General features: G+C 38.3%; 9 non-coding genes across 9 annotated transcripts; all 9 read left to right on the forward strand.

Moving 5' to 3' along the window:
- The first annotated feature begins 2,173 nt into the window (after positions 1 to 2,173).
- Positions 2,174 to 2,245, forward strand: Trnah-gug. Its single transcript has one exon. It is a non-coding gene; the product is annotated as a tRNA-His (tRNA).
- A 387-nt stretch (positions 2,246 to 2,632) lies between these two features.
- Trnah-gug lies at positions 2,633 to 2,704 on the forward strand. Its single transcript has one exon. It is a non-coding gene; the product is annotated as a tRNA-His (tRNA).
- Positions 2,705 to 3,092: 388 nt separating this feature from the next.
- Positions 3,093 to 3,164, forward strand: Trnah-gug. The gene has a single exon. It is a non-coding gene; the product is annotated as a tRNA-His (tRNA).
- Positions 3,165 to 6,276: 3,112 nt separating this feature from the next.
- Trnah-gug lies at positions 6,277 to 6,348 on the forward strand. Its single transcript has one exon. It is a non-coding gene; the product is annotated as a tRNA-His (tRNA).
- Positions 6,349 to 10,141: 3,793 nt separating this feature from the next.
- On the forward strand, positions 10,142 to 10,213 carry Trnah-gug. The gene has a single exon. It is a non-coding gene; the product is annotated as a tRNA-His (tRNA).
- Positions 10,214 to 12,190: 1,977 nt separating this feature from the next.
- Trnad-guc lies at positions 12,191 to 12,262 on the forward strand. Its single transcript has one exon. It is a non-coding gene; the product is annotated as a tRNA-Asp (tRNA).
- A 618-nt stretch (positions 12,263 to 12,880) lies between these two features.
- On the forward strand, positions 12,881 to 12,952 carry Trnah-gug. Its single transcript has one exon. It is a non-coding gene; the product is annotated as a tRNA-His (tRNA).
- Positions 12,953 to 14,459: 1,507 nt separating this feature from the next.
- Trnah-gug lies at positions 14,460 to 14,531 on the forward strand. Its single transcript has one exon. It is a non-coding gene; the product is annotated as a tRNA-His (tRNA).
- A 3,800-nt stretch (positions 14,532 to 18,331) lies between these two features.
- Positions 18,332 to 18,403, forward strand: Trnah-gug. The gene has a single exon. It is a non-coding gene; the product is annotated as a tRNA-His (tRNA).
- Positions 18,404 to 19,616: the final 1,213 nt, after the last annotated feature.

Genomic DNA, 19,616 nt, shown 5'->3' on the forward strand with positions numbered 1-19,616 from the left:
TGTTTGTCTTCGTGTTTTTCTGTAAGACCCGGTACTGAGTATGCACTCGTACCTTGTTCAAGAGCATAAGCAAAAAGATTAGAACTCCTCTCTTTGTCATTTTTTTTTTATCTCAAATCAATCTCGAAGTGATCGTAAACTGGTTAGTACATTGCGTTGTGGTCGCAATAACCCAGGTTCGAAACCTGGTCACGGCATATTTTTTCAACTTTACTTGTTTGTCTTCGTGATGATCTGTAAGCCCCAATACTGAGTATGAACTCGTACCTTGTTTAAGAGCATAAGCAAAAAGCTTAGAACTCCATGGGAAGCTTCCATTTATTTGTCATTTTTTCTTTATCTGAATTCAATCTCGCCGTGATCGTATAGTGGTTAGTACATTGCGTTGTGGCCGCAATAACTCATGTTCGAATCCTGGTCACGGCATTTTTTTTCTTAACTTTACTTGTTTGTCTTCGTGTTGTTCTGTAAGCCCCAATACTGTGTATGCACTCCTATCTTGTTCAAGAGCATAAGCAAAAAGCTTAGAACTCCATAGGAAGCTTTCATTTATTTGTTATTTTTTCTTTATCTCAAATCAATCTTGGCGTGATCGTATAGTGGTTAGTAGATTGCGTTGTGGCCGCAGTAACCCAGGTTCGATTCCTAATCACGGCATTTTTTTAACTTTATTTGTTTGTCTTTGTGTTGTTCTTTAAGCCCCAATACTGAGTCTGCACTCGTACCTTGTTTAATAGCAAAAGCAAAAAGCTTAGAACTCCACAGGAAGCTTCCATTTATTTGTCAGTTTTTCTTTGTCTCAAATCATCCTCGCCGTGATCGTATAGTGGTTAGTACATTGCGTTGTGGCCGCAATAACACAGGTTCGAATCCTGGTCATGGCATTTTTTTTTCAACTTTACTTGTTTGTCTTTGTGTAGTTCTTTAAGCCCCAATACTGAGTCTGCACTCCTATCTTGTTCAAGAGCATAAGCAAAAAGCTTAGAACTCCATAGGAAGCTTCCATTTATTTGTTATTTTTTTTTATCTCAAATCAATCTCGAACTGATCGTATACTGGTTAGTACATTGCGTTGTTGACGCAATAACCCAGGTTCGAATCCTGGTCATGGCATTTTTTTTTAACTTTACTTGTTTGTCTTTCTGTTGTTCTTTAAGCCCCAATACTGAGTCTGCAATCGTACCTTGTTCAATAGTAAAAGCAAAAACCTTAGAACTCCATAGGTAGCTTCCATTTATTTGTCATTTTTTTTTTAATCTCAAATCAATCTCGAAGTGATCGTATACTGGTTAGTACATTGCGTTGTTGCCGCAATAACCCAGGTTCGAATACTGGTCACGGCATATTTTTTCAAATTCACTGTTTGTCCTTGTGTTGTTCTTTAAGCCCCAATACTGAGTCTGCACTCGTACCTTGTTTAATAGCATAAGCAAAAAGCTTAGAACTCCACAGGAAGCTTTCGTTTATTTGTCATTTTGTTCTTTATATGAAATCAATCTCGCCGTGATCGTATAGTGGTTACTATATTGCGTTGTGGCCGCAATAACCCAGGTTCCAATCCTGGTCACTGCATTTTTTTTTTCAACTTCACTTGTTTATCTTCGTGTTGTTCTATAAGCCCTAATACTGAGTATGCACTCCCATCTTGTTCAAAAGCATAAGCAAAAAGCTTAGAACTCCACAGTAAGCTTCCATTCATTTGTCAGTTTTTCTTTATCTCAAATCAATATCACAAAGTTTGTATACTGGTTAGTACATTGCGTTGTGGCCGCAATAACCCAGGTTCGAATCCTGGTCATGTCATTTTTTTCAACTTTACTTGTTTGTCTTCGTGTTGTTCTGTAAGCCCCGATTCTGAGTCTGCAATCCTATCTTGTTCAAGAGCATAAGCAAAAAGCTTAGAACTCCACAGGAAGCTTCCATTTATTGGTCATTTTTTCTTTATCAGAATTCAATCTCCCCGTGATCGTATAGTGGTTAGTACATTGCGTTGTGGCCGCAATAACCCAGGTTCGAGTCCTGGTCCCGGCATTTTTTTTTTAACATTACTTGTTTGTCTTCGTGTTTTTCTGTAAGACCCGGTACTGAGTATGCACTCTTACCTTGTTCAAGAGCATAAGCCAAAAGTTTAGAACTCCTCTCTTTGTCATTTTTTTTATCTCAAATCATCCTCGCCGTGATCGTATAGTGGTTAGTACATTGCGTTGTGGCCGCAATAACCCAGGTTCGAAACCTGGTCACGGCATATTTTTTCAACTTTACTTGTTTGTCTTAGTGTTGTTCTGTAAGCCCCAATACTGAGTATGAACTCGTACCTTGTTTAAGAGCATAAGCAAAAAGCTTAGAACTCCACAGGAAGCTTCCATTTATTTGTCATGTTTTTCTTTATCTGAATTCAATCTCCCCTTGATTGTATACTGGTTAGTACATTGCGTTGTTGCCGCAATAACCCAGGTTCGAATCCTGGTCACGGCATATTTTTTCAACTTTACTTGTTTGTCTTCGTGTTGTTCTGTAAGCCCCAATACTGAGTATGAACTCGTACCTTGTTTAAGAGCACAAGCAAAAAGCTTAGAACTCCATGGGAAGCTTCCATTTATTTGTCATTTTTTCTTTATCTGAATTCAATCTCGCCGTGATCGTATAGTGGTTAGTACATTGCGTTGTGGCCGCAATAACCCAGGTTCGAATCCTGGTCACGGCATTTTTTTTCTTAACTTTACTTGTTTGTCTTCGTGTTGTTCTGTAAGCCCCAATACTGTGTATGCACTCCTATCTTGTTCAAGAGCATAAGCAAAAAGCTTAGAACTCCATAGGAAGCTTCCATTTATTTGTTATTTTTTCTTTATCTCAAATCAATCTCGGCGTGATCGTATAGTGGTTAGTAGATTGCGTTGTGGCCGCAGTAACCCAGGTTCAATTCCTGGTCACGGCATTTTTTTTAACTTTATTTGTTTTTCTTTGTGTTGTTCTGTAAGCCCCAATACTGAGTATGAACTCGTACCTTGTTTAAGAGCATAAGCAAAAAGCTTAGAACTCCATGGGAAGCTTCCATTTATTTGTCATTTTTTTCTTTATCTGAATTCAATCTCGCCGTGATCGTATAGTGGTTAGTACATTGCGTTGTGGCCGCAATAACCCAGGTTTGAATCCTGGTCACGGCATTTTTTTTCTTAACTTTACTTGTTTGTCTTCGTGTTGTTCTGTAAGCCCCAATACTGTGTATGCACTCCTATCTTGTTCAAGAGCATAAGCAAAAAGCTTAGAACTCCATAGGAAGCTTACATTTATTTGTTATTTTTTTTTATCTCAAATCAATCTCGAACTGATCGTATACTGGTTAGTACATTGCGTTGTTGACGCAATAACCCAGGTTCGAATCCTGGTCATGGCATTTTTTTTTCAACTTTACTTGTTTGTCTTTCTGTTGTTCTTTAAGCCCCAATACTGAGTCTGCACTCGTACCTTGTTTAATAGCAAAAGCAAAAACCTTAGAACTCCATAGGTAGCTTCCATTTATTTGTCATTTTTTTAAATCTCAAATCAATCTCGAAGTGATCGTATACTGGTTAGTACATTGCGTTGTTGCCGCAATAACCCAGGTTCGAATACTGGTCAAGGCATTTTTTTTTCAAATTTACTGTTTGTCTTTGTGTTGTTCTTTAAGCCCCAATACTGAGTCTGCACTCGTACCTTGTTTAATAGCATAAGCAAAAAGCTTAGAACTCCACAGGAAGCTTCCATTCATTTGTCAGTTTTTCTTTATCTCAAATCAATATCGCCAAGTTTGTATACTGGTTAGTACATTGCGTTGTGGCCGCAATAACCCAGGTTCGAATCCTGGTCATGTCATTTTTTTCAACTTTACTTGTTTCTCTTCGTGTTGTTCTGTAAGCCCCAATACTGAGTATGCACTCGTACCTTGTTTAAGATCATAAGCAAAAAGCTTAGGAAGCTTCCATTTATTGGTCATTTTTTCTTTATCAGAATTTAATCTTCCCGTGATCGTATAGTGGTTAGTACATTGCGTTGTGGCCGCAATAACCCAGGTTCGAGTCCTGGTCACGGCATTTTTTTTTAACATTACTTGTTTGTCTTCGTGTTTTTCTGTAAGACCCGGTACTGAGTATGCACTCGTACCTTGTTCAAGAGCATAAGCAAAAAGATTAGAACTCCTCTCTTTGTCATTTTTTTTTTATCTCAAATCAATCTCGAAGTGATCGTAAACTGGTTAGTACATTGCGTTGTGGTCGCAATAACCCAGGTTCGAAACCTGGTCACGGCATATTTTTTCAACTTTACTTGTTTGTCTTCGTGATGATCTGTAAGCCCCAATACTGAGTATGAACTCGTACCTTGTTTAAGAGCATAAGCGAAAAGCTTAGAACTCCATGGGAAGCTTACATTTATTTGTCATTTTTTCTTTATCTGAATTCAATCTCGCCGTGATCGTATAGTGGTTAGTACATTGCGTTGTGGCCGCAATAACTCATGTTCGAATCCTGGTCACGGCATTTTTTTTCTTAACTTTACTTGTTTGTCTTCGTGTTGTTCTGTAAGCCCCAATACTGTGTATGCACTCCTATCTTGTTCAAGAGCATAAGCAAAAAGCTTAGAACTCCATAGGAAGCTTTCATTTATTTGTTATTTTTTCTTTATCTCAAATCAATCTTGGCGTGATCGTATAGTGGTTAGTAGATTGCGTTGTGGCCGCAGTAACCCAGGTTCGATTCCTAATCACGGCATTTTTTTAACTTTATTTGTTTGTCTTTGTGTTGTTCTTTAAGCCCCAATACTGAGTCTGCACTCGTACCTTGTTTAATAGCAAAAGCAAAAAGCTTAGAACTCCACAGGAAGCTTCCATTTATTTGTCAGTTTTTCTTTGTCTCAAATCATCCTCGCCGTGATCGTATAGTGGTTAGTACATTGCGTTGTGGCCGCAATAACACAGGTTCGAATCCTGGTCATGGCATTTTTTTTTCAACTTTACTTGTTTGTCTTTGTGTAGTTCTTTAAGCCCCAATACTGAGTCTGCACTCCTATCTTGTTCAAGAGCATAAGCAAAAAGCTTAGAACTCCATAGGAAGCTTCCATTTATTTGTTATTTTTTTTTATCTCAAATCAATCTCGAACTGATCGTATACTGGTTAGTACATTGCGTTGTTGACGCAATAACCCAGGTTCGAATCCTGGTCATGGCATTTTTTTTTAACTTTACTTGTTTGTCTTTCTGTTGTTCTTTAAGCCCCAATACTGAGTCTGCAATCGTACCTTGTTCAATAGTAAAAGCAAAAACCTTAGAACTCCATAGGTAGCTTCCATTTATTTGTCATTTTTTTTTTAATCTCAAATCAATCTCGAAGTGATCGTATACTGGTTAGTACATTGCGTTGTTGCCGCAATAACCCAGGTTCGAATACTGGTCACGGCATATTTTTTCAAATTCACTGTTTGTCCTTGTGTTGTTCTTTAAGCCCCAATACTGAGTCTGCACTCGTACCTTGTTTAATAGCATAAGCAAAAAGCTTAGAACTCCACAGGAAGCTTTCGTTTATTTGTCATTTTGTTCTTTATATGAAATCAATCTCGCCGTGATCGTATAGTGGTTACTATATTGCGTTGTGGCCGCAATAACCCAGGTTCCAATCCTGGTCACTGCATTTTTTTTTTCAACTTCACTTGTTTATCTTCGTGTTGTTCTATAAGCCCTAATACTGAGTATGCACTCCCATCTTGTTCAAAAGCATAAGCAAAAAGCTTAGAACTCCACAGTAAGCTTCCATTCATTTGTCAGTTTTTCTTTATCTCAAATCAATATCTCAAAGTTTGTATACTGGTTAGTACATTGCGTTGTGGCCGCAATAACCCAGGTTCGAATCCTGGTCATGTCATTTTTTTCAACTTTACTTGTTTGTCTTCGTGTTGTTCTGTAAGCCCCGATTCTGAGTCTGCAATCCTATCTTGTTCAAGAGCATAAGCAAAAAGCTTAGAACTCCACAGGAAGCTTCCATTTATTGGTCATTTTTTCTTTATCAGAATTCAATCTCCCCTTGATTGTATACTGGTTAGTACATTGCGTTGTTGCCGCAATAACCCAGGTTCGAATCCTGGTCACGGCATATTTTTTCAACTTTACTTGTTTGTCTTCGTGTTGTTCTGTAAGCCCCAATACTGAGTATGAACTCGTACCTTGTTTAAGAGCATAAGCAAAAAGCTTAGAACTCCATGGGAAGCTTCCATTTATTTGTCATTTTTTCTTTATCTGAATTCAATCTCGCCGTGATCGTATAGTGGTTAGTACATTGCGTTGTGGCCGCAATAACCCAGGTTCGAATCCTGGTCACGGCATTTTTTTTCTTAACTTTACTTGTTTGTCTTCGTGTTGTTCTGTAAGCCCCAATACTGTGTATGCACTCCTATCTTGTTCAAGAGCATAAGCAAAAAGCTTAGAACTTCATAGGAAGCTTCCATTTATTTGTTATTTTTTCTTTATCTCAAATCAATCTCGGCGTGATCGTATAGTGGTTAGTAGATTGCGTTGTGGCCGCAGTAACCCAGGTTCGATTCCTGGTCACGGCATTTTTTTAACTTTATTTGTTTGTCTTTGTGTTGTCCTTTAAGCCCCAATACTGAGTCTGCACTCGTACCTTGTTTAATAGCAAAAGCAAAAAGTTTAGAACTCCCCAGGAAGCTTCCATTTATTTGTCATTTTTTTCTTTATCTGAATTCAATCTCGCCGTGATCGTATAGTGGTTACTATATTGCGTTGTTGCCGCAATAACCCAGGTTCCAATCCTGGTCACTGCATTTTTTTTCAACTTCACTTGTTTGTCTTCGTGTTGTTCTATCAGCCCTAATACTGAGTATGCACTCCCATCTTGTTCAAAAGCATAAGCAAAAAGCTTAGAACTCCACAGTAAGCTTCCATTCATTTGTCAGTTTTTCTTTATCTCAAATCAATATCGCCAAGTTTGTATACTGGTTAGTACATTGCGTTGTGGCCACAATAACCCAGGTTCGAATCCTGGTCACGGCATTTTTTTCTTAACTTTACTTGTTTGTCTTCGTGTTGTTCTGTAAGCCCCAATACAGTGTATGCACTCCTATCTTGTTCAAGAGCATAAGCAAAAACTTAGAACTCCATAGGAAGCTTCCATTTATTTGTTATTTTTTCTTTATCTCAAATCAATCTCGGCGTGATCGTATAGTGGTTAGTAGATTGCGTTGTGGCCGCAGTAACCCAGGTTCGATTCCTGGTCACGGCATTTTTTTAACTTTATTTGTTTGTCTTTGTGTTGTTCTTTAAGACCCAATACTGAGTCTGCACTCGTACCTTGTTTAATAGCAAAAGCAAAAAGCTTAGAACTCCACAGGAAGCTTCCATTTATTTGTCATTTTTTTCTTTATCTGAATTCAATCTCGCCGTGATCGTATAGTGGTTACTATATTGCGTTGTGGCCGCAATAACCCAGGTTTCAATCCTGGTCACTGCATTTTTTTTTCAACTTCACTTGTTTGTCTTCGTGTTGTTCTATAAGCCCTAATACTGAGTATGCACTCCCATCTTGTTCAAAAGCATAAGCAAAAAGCTTAGAACTCCACAGTAAGCTTCCATTCATTTGTCAGTTTTTCTTTATCTCAAATCAATATCGCCAAGTTTGTATACTGGTTAGTACATTGCGTTGTGGCCGCAATAACCCAGGTTCGAATCCTGGTCATGTCATTTTTTTCAACTTTACTTGTTTGTCTTCGTGTTGTTTTGTAAGCCCCAATACTGAGTATGCACTCGTACCTTGTTTAAGATCATAAGCAAAAAGCTTAGAACTCCACAGGAAGCTTCCATTTATTGGTCATTTTTTCTTTATCAGAATTCAATCTCCCCGTGATCGTATAGTGGTTAGTACATTGCGTTGTGGCCGCAATAACCCAGGTTCGAGTCCTGGTCACGGCATTTTTTTTTAACATTACTTGTTTGTCTTCGTGTTTTTCTATAAGACCCGGTACTGAGTATGCACTCTTACCTTGTTCAAGAGCATAAGCAAAAAGTTTAGAACTCCTCTCTTTGTCATTTTTTTTATCTCAAATCATCCTCGCCGTGATCGTATAGTGGTTAGTACATTGCGTTGTGGCCGCAATAACCCAGGTTCGAAACCTGGCCACGGCATATTTTTTCAACTTTACTTGTTTGTCTTAGTGTTGTTCTGTAAGCCCCAATACTGAGTATGAACTCGTACCTTGTTTAAGAGCATAAGCAAAAAGCTTAGAACTCCACAGGAAGCTTCCATTTATTTGTCATGTTTTTCTTTATCTGAATTCAATCTCCCCTTGATTGTATACTGGTTAGTACATTGCGTTGTTGCCGCAATAACCCAGGTTCGAATCCTGGTCACGGCATTTTTTTTCTTTACTTTACTTGTTTGTCTTCGTGTTGTTCTGTAAGCCCCAATACTGTGTATGCACTCCTATCTTGTTCAAGAGCATAAGCAAAAAGCTTAGAACTCCATAGGAAGCTTCCATTTATTTGTTATTTTTTCTTTATCTCAAATCAATCTCGGCGTGATCGTATAGTGGTTAGTAGATTGCGTTGTGGCCGCAGTAACCCAGGTTCGATTCCTGGTCACGGCATTTTTTTAACTTTATTTGTTTGTCTTTGTGTTGTCCTTTAAGCCCCAATACTGAGTCTGCACTCGTACCTTGTTTAATAGCAAAAGCAAAAAGTTTAGAACTCCCCAGGAAGCTTCCATTTATTTGTCATTTTTTTCTTTATCTGAATTCAATCTCGCCGTGATCGTATAGTGGTTACTATATTGCGTTGTTGCCGCAATAACCCAGGTTCCAATCCTGGTCACTGCATTTTTTTTCAACTTCACTTGTTTGTCTTCGTGTTGTTCTATCAGCCCTAATACTGAGTATGCACTCCCATCTTGTTCAAAAGCATAAGCAAAAAGCTTAGAACTCCACAGTAAGCTTCCATTCATTTGTCAGTTTTTCTTTATCTCAAATCAATATCGCCAAGTTTGTATACTGGTTAGTACATTGCGTTGTGGCCGCAATAACCCAGGTTCGAATCCTGGTCACGGCATTTTTTTTCTTAACTTTACTTGTTTGTCTTCGTGTTGTTCTGTAAGCCCCAATACAGTGTATGCACTCCTATCTTGTTCAAGAGCATAAGCAAAAACTTAGAACTCCATAGGAAGCTTCCATTTATTTGTTATTTTTTCTTTATCTCAAATCAATCTCGGCGTGATCGTGTAGTGGTTAGTAGATTGCGTTGTAGCCGCAGTAACCCAGGTTCGATTCCTGGTCACGGCATTTTTTTAACTTTATTTGTTTGTCTTTGTGTTGTTCTTTAAGCCCCAATACTGAGTCTGCACTCGTACCTTGTTTAATAGCAAAAGCAAAAAGCTCAGAACTCCACAGGAAGCTTCCATTTATTTGTCATTTTTTTCTTTATCTGAATTCAATCTCGCCGTGATCGTATAGTGGTTACTATATTGCGTTGTGGCCGCAATAACCCAGTTTCCAATCCTGGTCACTGCATTTTTTTTTTCAACTTCACTTGTTTGTCTTCGTGTTTTTCTATAAGCCCTAATACTGAGTATGCACTCCCATCTTGTTCAAAAGCATAAGCAAAAAGCTTAGAACTCCACAGTAAGCTTCCATTCATTTGTCAGTTTTTCTTTATCTCAAATCAATATCGCCAAGTTTGTATACTGGTTAGTACATTGCGTTGTGGCCGCAATAACCCAGGTTCGAATCCTGGTCATGTCATTTTTTTCAACTTCACTTGTTTGTCTTCGTGTTGTTCTGTAAGCCCCAATACTGAGTATGCACTCGTACCTTGTTTAAGATCATAAGCAAAAAGCTTAGAACTCCACAGGAAGCTTCCATTTATTGGTCATTTTTTCTTTATCAGAATTCAATCTCCCCGTGATCGTATAGTGGTTAGTACATTGCGTTGTGGCCGCAATAACCCAGGTTCGAGTCCTGGTCACGGCATTTTTTTTTTAACATTACTTGTTTGTCTTCGTGTTTTTCTGTAAGACCAGGTACTGAGTATGCACTCTTACCTTGTTCAAGAGCATAAGCAAAAAGTTTAGAACTCTTCTCTTTGTCATTTTTTTTATCTCAAATCATCCTCGCCGTGATCGTATAGTGGTTAGTACATTGCGTTGTGGCCGCAATAACCCAGGTTCGAAACCTGGTCACGGCATATTTTTTCAACTTTACTTGTTTGTCTTAGTGTTGTTCTGTAAGCCCCAATACTGAGTATGAACTCGTACCTTGTTTAAGAGCATAAGCAAAAAGCTTAGAACTCCACAGGAAGCTTCCATTTATTTGTCATGTTTTTCTTTATTTGAATTCAATCTCCCCTTGATTGTATACTGGTTAGTACATTGCGTTGTTGCCGCAATAACCCAGGTTCGAATCCTGGTCACGGCATTTTTTTTCTTAACTTTACTTGTTTGTCTTCGTGTTGTTCTGTAAGCCCCAATACTGTGTATGAACTCCTATCTTGTTCAAGAGCATAAGCAAAAAGCTTAGAACTCCATAGGAAGCTTCCATTTATTTGTTATTTTTTCTTTATCTCAAATCAATCTCGGCGTGATCGTATAGTGGTTAGTAGATTGCGTTGTGGCCGCAGTAACCCAGGTTCGATTCCTGGTCACGGCATTTTTTTAACTTTATTTGTTTGTCTTTGTGTTGTCCTTTAAGCCCCAATACTGAGTCTGCACTCGTACCTTGTTTAATAGCAAAAGCAAAAAGTTTAGAACTCCCCAGGAAGCTTCCATTTATTTGTCATTTTTTTCCTTATCTGAATTCAATCTCGCCGTGATCGTATAGTGGTTACTATATTGCGTTGTTGCCGCAATAACCCAGGTTCCAATCCTGGTCACTGCATTTTTTTTTCAACTTCACTTGTTTGTCTTCGTGTTGTTCTATAAGCCCTAATACTGAGTATGCACTCCCATCTTGTTCAAAAGCATAAGCAAAAAGCTTAGAACTCCACAGTAAGCTTCCATTCATTTGTCAGTTTTTCTTTATCTCAAATCAATATCTCCAAGTTTGTATACTGGTTAGTACATTGCGTTGTGGCCGCAATAACCCAGGTTCGAATCCTGGTCACGGCATTTTTTTTCTTAACTTTACTTGTTTGTCTTCGTGTTGTTCTGTAAGCCCCAATACAGTGTATGCACTCCTATCTTGTTCAAGAGCATAAGCAAAAATTTAGAACTCCATAGGAAGCTTCCATTTATTTGTTATTTTTTCTTTATCTCAAATCAATCTCGGCGTGATCGTATAGTGGTTAGTAGAATGCGTTGTGGCCGCAGTAACCCAGGTTCGATTCCTGGTCACGGCATTTTTTTAACTTTATTTGTTTGTCTTTGTGTTGTTCTTTAAGCCTCAATACTGAGTCTGCACTCGTACCTTGTTTAATAGCAAAAGCAAAAAGCTTAGAACTCCACAGGAAGCTTCCATTTATTTGTCATTTTTTTCTTTATCTGAATTCAATCTCGCAGTGATCGTATAGTGGTTACTATATTGCGTTGTGGCCGCAATAACCCAGGTTCCAATCCTGGTCACTGCATTTTTTTTTTCAACTTCACTTGTTTGTCTTCGTGTTGTTCTATAAGCCCTAATACTGAGTATGCACTCCCATCTTGTTCAAAAGCATAAGCAAAAAGCTTAGAACTCCACAGTAAGCTTCCATTCATTTGTCAGTTTTTCTTTATCTCAAATCAATATCGCCAAGTTTGTATACTGGTCAGTACATTGCGTTGTGGCCGCAATAACCCAGGTTCGAATCCTGGTCATGTCATTTTTTTCAACTTTACTTGTTTGTCTTCGTGTTGTTCTGTAAGCCCCAATACTGAGTATGCACTCGTACCTTGTTTAAGATCATAAGCAAAAAGCTTAGAACTCCACAGGAAGCTTCCATTTATTGGTCATTTTTTCTTTATCAGAATTCAATCTCCCCGTGATCGTATAGTGGTTAGTACATTGCGTTGTGGCCGCAATAACCCAGGTTCGAGTCCTGGTCACGGCATTTTTTTTTAACATTACTTGTTTGTCTTCGTGTTTTTCTGTAAGACCCGGTACTGAGTATGCACTCTTACCTTGTTCAAGAGCATAAGCAAAAAGTTTAGAACTTCTCTCTTTGTCATTTTTTTTATCTCAAATCATCCTCGCCGTGATCGTATAGTGGTTAGTACATTGCGTTGTCGCCGCAATAACCCAGGTTCGAAACCTGGTCACGGCATATTTTTTCAACTTTACTTGTTTGTCTTCGTGTTGTTCTGTAAGCCCCAATACTGAGTATGAACTCGTAACTTGTTTAAGAGCATAAGCAAAAAGCTTAGAACTTCACAGGAAGCTTCCATTTATTTGTCATGTTTTTCTTTATCTGAATTCAATCTCCCCTTGATTGTATACTGGTTAGTACATTGCGTTGTTGCCGCAATAACCCAGGTTCGAATCCTGGTCACGGCATTTTTTTTCTTAACTTTACTTGTTTGTCTTCGTGTTGTTCTGTAAGCCCCAATACTGTGTATGAACTCCTATCTTGTTCAAGAGCATAAGCAAAAAGCTTAGAACTCCATAGGAAGCTTCCATTTTTTTGTTATTTTTTCTTTATCTCAAATCAATCTCGGCGTGATCGTATAGTGGTTAGTAGATTGCGTTGTGGCCGCAGTAACCCAGGTTCAATTCCTGGTCACGGCATTTTTTTTAACTTTATTTGTTTTTCTTTGTGTTGTTCTGTAAGCCCCAATACTGAGTATGAACTCGTACCTTGTTTAAGAGCATAAGCAAAAAGCTTAGAACTCCATGGGAAGCTTCCATTTATTTGTCATTTTTTTCTTTATCTGAATTCAATCTCGCCGTGATCGTATAGTGGTTAGTACATTGAGTTGTGGCCGCAATAACCCAGGTTCGAATCCTGGTCACGGCATTTTTTTTCTTAACTTTACTTGTTTGTCTTCGTGTTGTTCTGTAAGCCCCAATACTGTGTATGCACTCCTATCTTGTTCAAGAGCATAAGCAAAAAGCATAGAACTCCATAGGAAGCTTCCATTTATTTGTTATTTTTTTTTATCTCAAATCAATCTCGAACTGATCGTATACTGGTTAGTACATTGCATTGTTGACGCAATAACCCAGGTTCGAATCCTGGTCATGGCATTTTTTTTTCAACTTTACTTGTTTGTCTTTCTGTTGTTCTTTAAGCCCCAATACTGAGTCTGCACTCGTACCTTGTTTAATAGCAAAAGCAAAAACCTTAGAACTCCATAGGTAGCTTCCATTTATTTGTCATTTTTTTAAATCTCAAATCAATCTCGAAGTGATCGTATACTGGTTAGTACATTGCGTTGTTGCCGCAATAACCCAGGTTCGAATACTGGTCACGGCATTTTTTTATTCAAATTTACTGTTTGTCTTTGTGTTGTTCTTTAAGCCCCAATACTGAGTCTGCACTCGTACCTTGTTTAATAGCATAAGCAAAAAGCTTAGAACTCCACAGGAAGCTTCCATTCATTTGTCAGTTTTTCTTTATCTCAAATCAATATCGCCAAGTTTGTATACTGGTTAGTACATTGCGTTGTGGCCGCAATAACCCAGGTTCGAATCCTGGTCATGTCATTTTTTTCAACTTTACTTGTTTCTCTTCGTGTTGTTCTGTAAGCCCCAATACTGAGTATGCACTCGTACCTTGTTTAAGATCATAAGCAAAAGGCTTAGGAAGCTTCCATTTATTGGTCATTTTTTCTTTATCAGAATTTAATCTTCCCGTGATCGTATAGTTGTTAGTACATTGCGTTGTGGCCGCAATAACCCAGGTTCGAGTCCTGGTCACGGCATTTTTTTTTTAACATTACTTGTTTGTCTTCGTGTTGTTCTATAAGCCCTAATACTGAGTATGCACTCCCATCTTGTTCAAAAGCATAAGCAAAAAGCTTAGAACTCCACAGTAAGCTTCCATTCATTTGTCAGTTTTTCTTTATCTCAAATCAATATCGCTAAGTTTGTATACTGGTTAGTACATTGCGTTGTGGCCGCAATAACCCAGGTTCGAATCCTGGTCATGTCATTTTTTTCAACTTCACTTGTTTGTCTTCGTGTTGTTCTGTAAGCCCCAATACTGAGTATGCACTCGTACCTTGTTTAAGATCATAAGCAAAAAGCTTAGAACTCCACAGGAAGCTTCCATTTATTGGTCATTTTTTCTTTATCAGAATTCAATCTCCCCGTGATCGTATAGTGGTTAGTACATTGCGTTGTGGCCGCAATAACCCAGGTTCGAGTCCTGGTCACGGCATTTTTTTTTTAACATTACTTGTTTGTCTTCGTGTTTTTCTGTAAGACCAGGTACTGAGTATGCACTCTTACCTTGTTCAAGAGCATAAGCAAAAAGTTTAGAACTCTTCTCTTTGTCATTTTTTTTATCTCAAATCATCCTCGCCGTGATCGTATAGTGGTTAGTACATTGCGTTGTGGCCGCAATAACCCAGGTTCGAAACCTGGTCACGGCATATTTTTTCAACTTTACTTGTTTGTCTTAGTGTTGTTCTGTAAGCCCCAATACTGAGTATGAACTCGTACCTTGTTTAAGAGCATAAGCAAAAAGCTTAGAACTCCACAGGAAGCTTCCATTTATTTGTCATGTTTTTCTTTATCTGAATTCAATCTCCCCTTGATTGTATACTGGTTAGTACATTGCGTTGTTGCCGCAATAACCCAGGTTCGAATCCTGGTCACGGCATTTTTTTTCTTAACTTTACTTGTTTGTCTTCGTGTTGTTCTGTAAGCCCCAATACTGTGTATGAACTCCTATCTTGTTCAAGAGCATAAGCAAAAAGCTTAGAACTCCATAGGAAGCTTCCATTTATTTGTTATTTTTTCTTTATCTCAAATCAATCTCGGCGTGATCGTATAGTGGTTAGTAGATTGCGTTGTGGCCGCAGTAACCCAGGTTCGATTCCTGGTCACGGCATTTTTTTAACTTTATTTGTTTGTCTTTGTGTTGTCCTTTAAGCCCCAATACTGAGTCTGCACTCGTACCTTGTTTAATAGCAAAAGCAAAAAGTTTAGAACTCCCCAGGAAGCTTCCATTTATTTGTCATTTTTTTCCTTATCTGAATTCAATCTCGCCGTGATCGTATAGTGGTTACTATATTGCGTTGTTGCCGCAATAACCCAGGTTCCAATCCTGGTCACTGCATTTTTTTTTCAACTTCACTTGTTTGTCTTCGTGTTGTTCTATAAGCCCTAATACTGAGTATGCACTCCCATCTTGTTCAAAAGCATAAGCAAAAAGCTTAGAACTCCACAGTAAGCTTCCATTCATTTGTCAGTTTTTCTTTATCTCAAATCAATATCTCCAAGTTTGTATACTGGTTAGTACATTGCGTTGTGGCCGCAATAACCCAGGTTCGAATCCTGGTCACGGCATTTTTTTTCTTAACTTTACTTGTTTGTCTTCGTGTTGTTCTGTAAGCCCCAATACAGTGTATGCACTCCTATCTTGTTCAAGAGCATAAGCAAAAATTTAGAACTCCATAGGAAGCTTCCATTTATTTGTTATTTTTTCTTTATCTCAAATCAATCTCGGCGTGATCGTATAGTGGTTAGTAGATTGCGTTGTGGCCGCAGTAACCCAGGTTCGATTCCTGGTCACGGCATTTTTTTAACTTTATTTGTTTGTCTTTGTGTTGTTCTTTAAGCCTCAATACTGAGTCTGCACTCGTACCTTGTTTAATAGCATAAGCAAAAAGCTTAGAACTCCACAGGAAGCTTCCATTCATTTGTCAGTTTTTCTTTATCTCAAATCAATATCGCCAAGTTTGTATACTGGTTAGTACATTGCGTTGTGGCCGCAATAACCCAGGTTCGAATCCTGGTCATGTCATTTTTTTCAACTTTACTTGTTTCTCTTCGTGTTGTTCTGTAAGCCCCAATACTGAGTATGCACTCGTACCTTGTTTAAGATCATAAGCAAAAAGCTTAGGAAGCTTCCATTTATTGGTCATTTCTTCTTTATCAGAATTTAATCTTCCCGTGATCGTATAGTGGTTAGTACATTGCGTTGTGGCCGCAATAACCCAGGTTCGAGTCCTGGTCACGGCATTTTTTTTTAACATTACTTGTTTGTCTTCGTGTTTTTCTGTAAGACCCGGTACTGAGTATGCACTCGTACCTTGTTCAAGAGCATAAGCTAAAAGATTAGAACTCCTCTCTTTGTCATTTTTTTTTTATCTCAAATCAATCTCGAAGTGATCGTAAACTGGTTAGTACATTGCGTTGTGGTCGCAATAACCCAGGTTCGAAACCTGGTCACGGCATATTTTTTCAACTTTACTTGTTTGTCTTCGTGATGATCTGTAAGCCCCAATACTGAGTATGAACTCGTACCTTGTTTAAGAGCATAAGCGAAAAGCTTAGAACTCCATGGGAAGCTTCCATTTATTTGTCATTTTTTCTTTATCTGAATTCAATCTCGCCGTGATCGTATAGTGGTTAGTACATTGCGTTGTGGCCGCAATAACTCATGTTCGAATCCTGGTCACGGCATTTTTTTTCTTAACTTTACTTGTTTGTCTTCGTGTTGTTCTGTAAGCCCCAATACTGTGTATGCACTCCTATCTTGTTCAAGAGCATAAGCAAAAAGCTTAGAACTCCATAGGAAGCTTTCATTTATTTGTTATTTTTTCTTTATCTCAAATCAATCTTGGCGTGATCGTATAGTGGTTAGTAGATTGCGTTGTGGCCGCAGTAACCCAGGTTCGATTCCTAATCACGGCATTTTTTTAACTTTATTTGTTTGTCTTTGTGTTGTTCTTTAAGCCCCAATACTGAGTCTGCACTCGTACCTTGTTTAATAGCAAAAGCAAAAAGCTTAGAACTCCACAGGAAGCTTCCATTTATTTGTCAGTTTTTCTTTGTCTCAAATCATCCTCGCCGTGATCGTATAGTGGTTAGTACATTGCGTTGTGGCCGCAATAACACAGGTTCGAATCCTGGTCATGGCATTTTTTTTTCAACTTTACTTGTTTGTCTTTGTGTAGTTCTTTAAGCCCCAATACTGAGTCTGCACTCCTATCTTGTTCAAGAGCATAAGCAAAAAGCTTAGAACTCCATAGGAAGCTTCCATTTATTTGTTATTTTTTTTTATCTCAAATCAATCTCGAACTGATCGTATACTGGTTAGTACATTGCGTTGTTGACGCAATAACCCAGGTTCGAATCCTGGTCATGGCATTTTTTTTTAACTTTACTTGTTTGTCTTTCTGTTGTTCTTTAAGCCCCAATACTGAGTCTGCAATCGTACCTTGTTCAATAGTAAAAGCAAAAACCTTAGAACTCCATAGGTAGCTTCCATTTATTTGTCATTTTTTTTTTAATCTCAAATCAATCTCGAAGTGATCGTATACTGGTTAGTACATTGCGTTGTTGCCGCAATAACCCAGGTTCGAATACTGGTCACGGCATATTTTTTCAAATTCACTGTTTGTCCTTGTGTTGTTCTTTAAGCCCCAATACTGAGTCTGCACTCGTACCTTGTTTAATAGCATAAGCAAAAAGCTTAGAACTCCACAGGAAGCTTTCGTTTATTTGTCATTTTGTTCTTTATATGAAATCAATCTCGCCGTGATCGTATAGTGGTTACTATATTGCGTTGTGGCCGCAATAACCCAGGTTCCAATCCTGGTCACTGCATTTTTTTTTTCAACTTCACTTGTTTATCTTCGTGTTGTTCTATAAGCCCTAATACTGAGTATGCACTCCCATCTTGTTCAAAAGCATAAGCAAAAAGCTTAGAACTCCACAGTAAGCTTCCATTCATTTGTCAGTTTTTCTTTATCTCAAATCAATATCTCAAAGTTTGTATACTGGTTAGTACATTGCGTTGTGGCCGCAATAACCCAGGTTCGAATCCTGGTCATGTCATTTTTTTCAACTTTACTTGTTTGTCTTCGTGTTGTTCTGTATGCCCCGATTCTGAGTCTGCAATCCTATCTTGTTCAAGAGCATAAGCAAAAAGCTTAGAACTCCACAGGAAGCTTCCATTTATTGGTCATTTTTTCTTTATCAGAATTCAATCTCCCCTTGATTGTATACTGGTTAGTACATTGCGTTGTTGCCGCAATAACCCAGGTTCGAATCCTGGTCACGGCATATTTTTTCAACTTTACTTGTTTGTCTTCGTGTTGTTCTGTAAGCCCCAATACTGAGTATGAACTCGTACCTTGTTTAAGAGCATAAGCAAAAAGCTTAGAACTCCATGGGAAGCTTCCATTTATTTGTCATTTTTTCTTTATCTGAATTCAATCTCGCCGTGATCGTATAGTGGTTAGTACATTGCGTTGTGGCCGCAATAACCCAGGTTCGAATCCTGGTCACGGCATTTTTTTTCTTAACTTTACTTGTTTGTCTTCGTGTTGTTCTGTAAGCCCCAATACTGTGTATGCACTCCTATCTTGTTCAAGAGCATAAGCAAAAAGCTTAGAACTTCATAGGAAGCTTCCATTTATTTGTTATTTTTTCTTTATCTCAAATCAATCTCGGCGTGATCGTATAGTGGTTAGTAGATTGCGTTGTGGCCGCAGTAACCCAGGTTCGATTCCTGGTCACGGCATTTTTTTAACTTTATTTGTTTGTCTTTGTGTTGTCCTTTAAGCCCCAATACTGAGTCTGCACTCGTACCTTGTTTAATAGCAAAAGCAAAAAGTTTAGAACTCCCCAGGAAGCTTCCATTTATTTGTCATTTTTTTCTTTATCTGAATTCAATCTCGCCGTGATCGTATAGTGGTTACTATATTGCGTTGTTGCCGCAATAACCCAGGTTCCAATCCTGGTCACTGCATTTTTTTTCAACTTCACTTGTTTGTCTTCGTGTTGTTCTATCAGCCCTAATACTGAGTATGCACTCCCATCTTGTTCAAAAGCATAAGCAAAAAGCTTAGAACTCCACAGTAAGCTTCCATTCATTTGTCAGTTTTTCTTTATCTCAAATCAATATCGCCAAGTTTGTATACTGGTTAGTACATTGCGTTGTGGCCACAATAACCCAGGTTCGAATCCTGGTCACGGCATTTTTTTCTTAACTTTACTTGTTTGTCTTCGTGTTGTTCTGTAAGCCCCAATACAGTGTATGCACTCCTATCTTGTTCAAGAGCATAAGCAAAAACTTAGAACTCCATAGGAAGCTTCCATTTATTTGTTATTTTTTCTTTATCTCAAATCAATCTCGGCGTGATGGTATAGTGGTTAGTAGATTGCCTTGTGGCCGCAGTAACCCAGGTTCGATTCCTGGTCACGGCATTTTTTTAACTTTATTTGTTTGTCTTTGTGTTGTTCTTTAAGACCCAATACTGAGTCTGCACTCGTACCTTGTTTAATAGCAAAAGCAAAAAGCTTAGAACTCCACAGGAAGCTTCCATTTATTTGTCATTTTTTTCCTTATCTGAATTCAATCTCGCCGTGATCGTATAGTGGTTACTATATTGCGTTGTGGCCGCAATAACCCAGGTTTCAATCCTGGTCACTGCATTTTTTTTTCAACTTCACTTGTTTGTCTTCGTGTTGTTCTATAAGCCCTAATACTTAGTATGCACTCC

This window comes from Nematostella vectensis, chromosome 5, assembly GCF_932526225.1.
Source record: "Nematostella vectensis chromosome 5, jaNemVect1.1, whole genome shotgun sequence".
Classification (NCBI taxonomy): Eukaryota; Metazoa; Cnidaria; class Anthozoa; order Actiniaria; family Edwardsiidae; genus Nematostella; species Nematostella vectensis.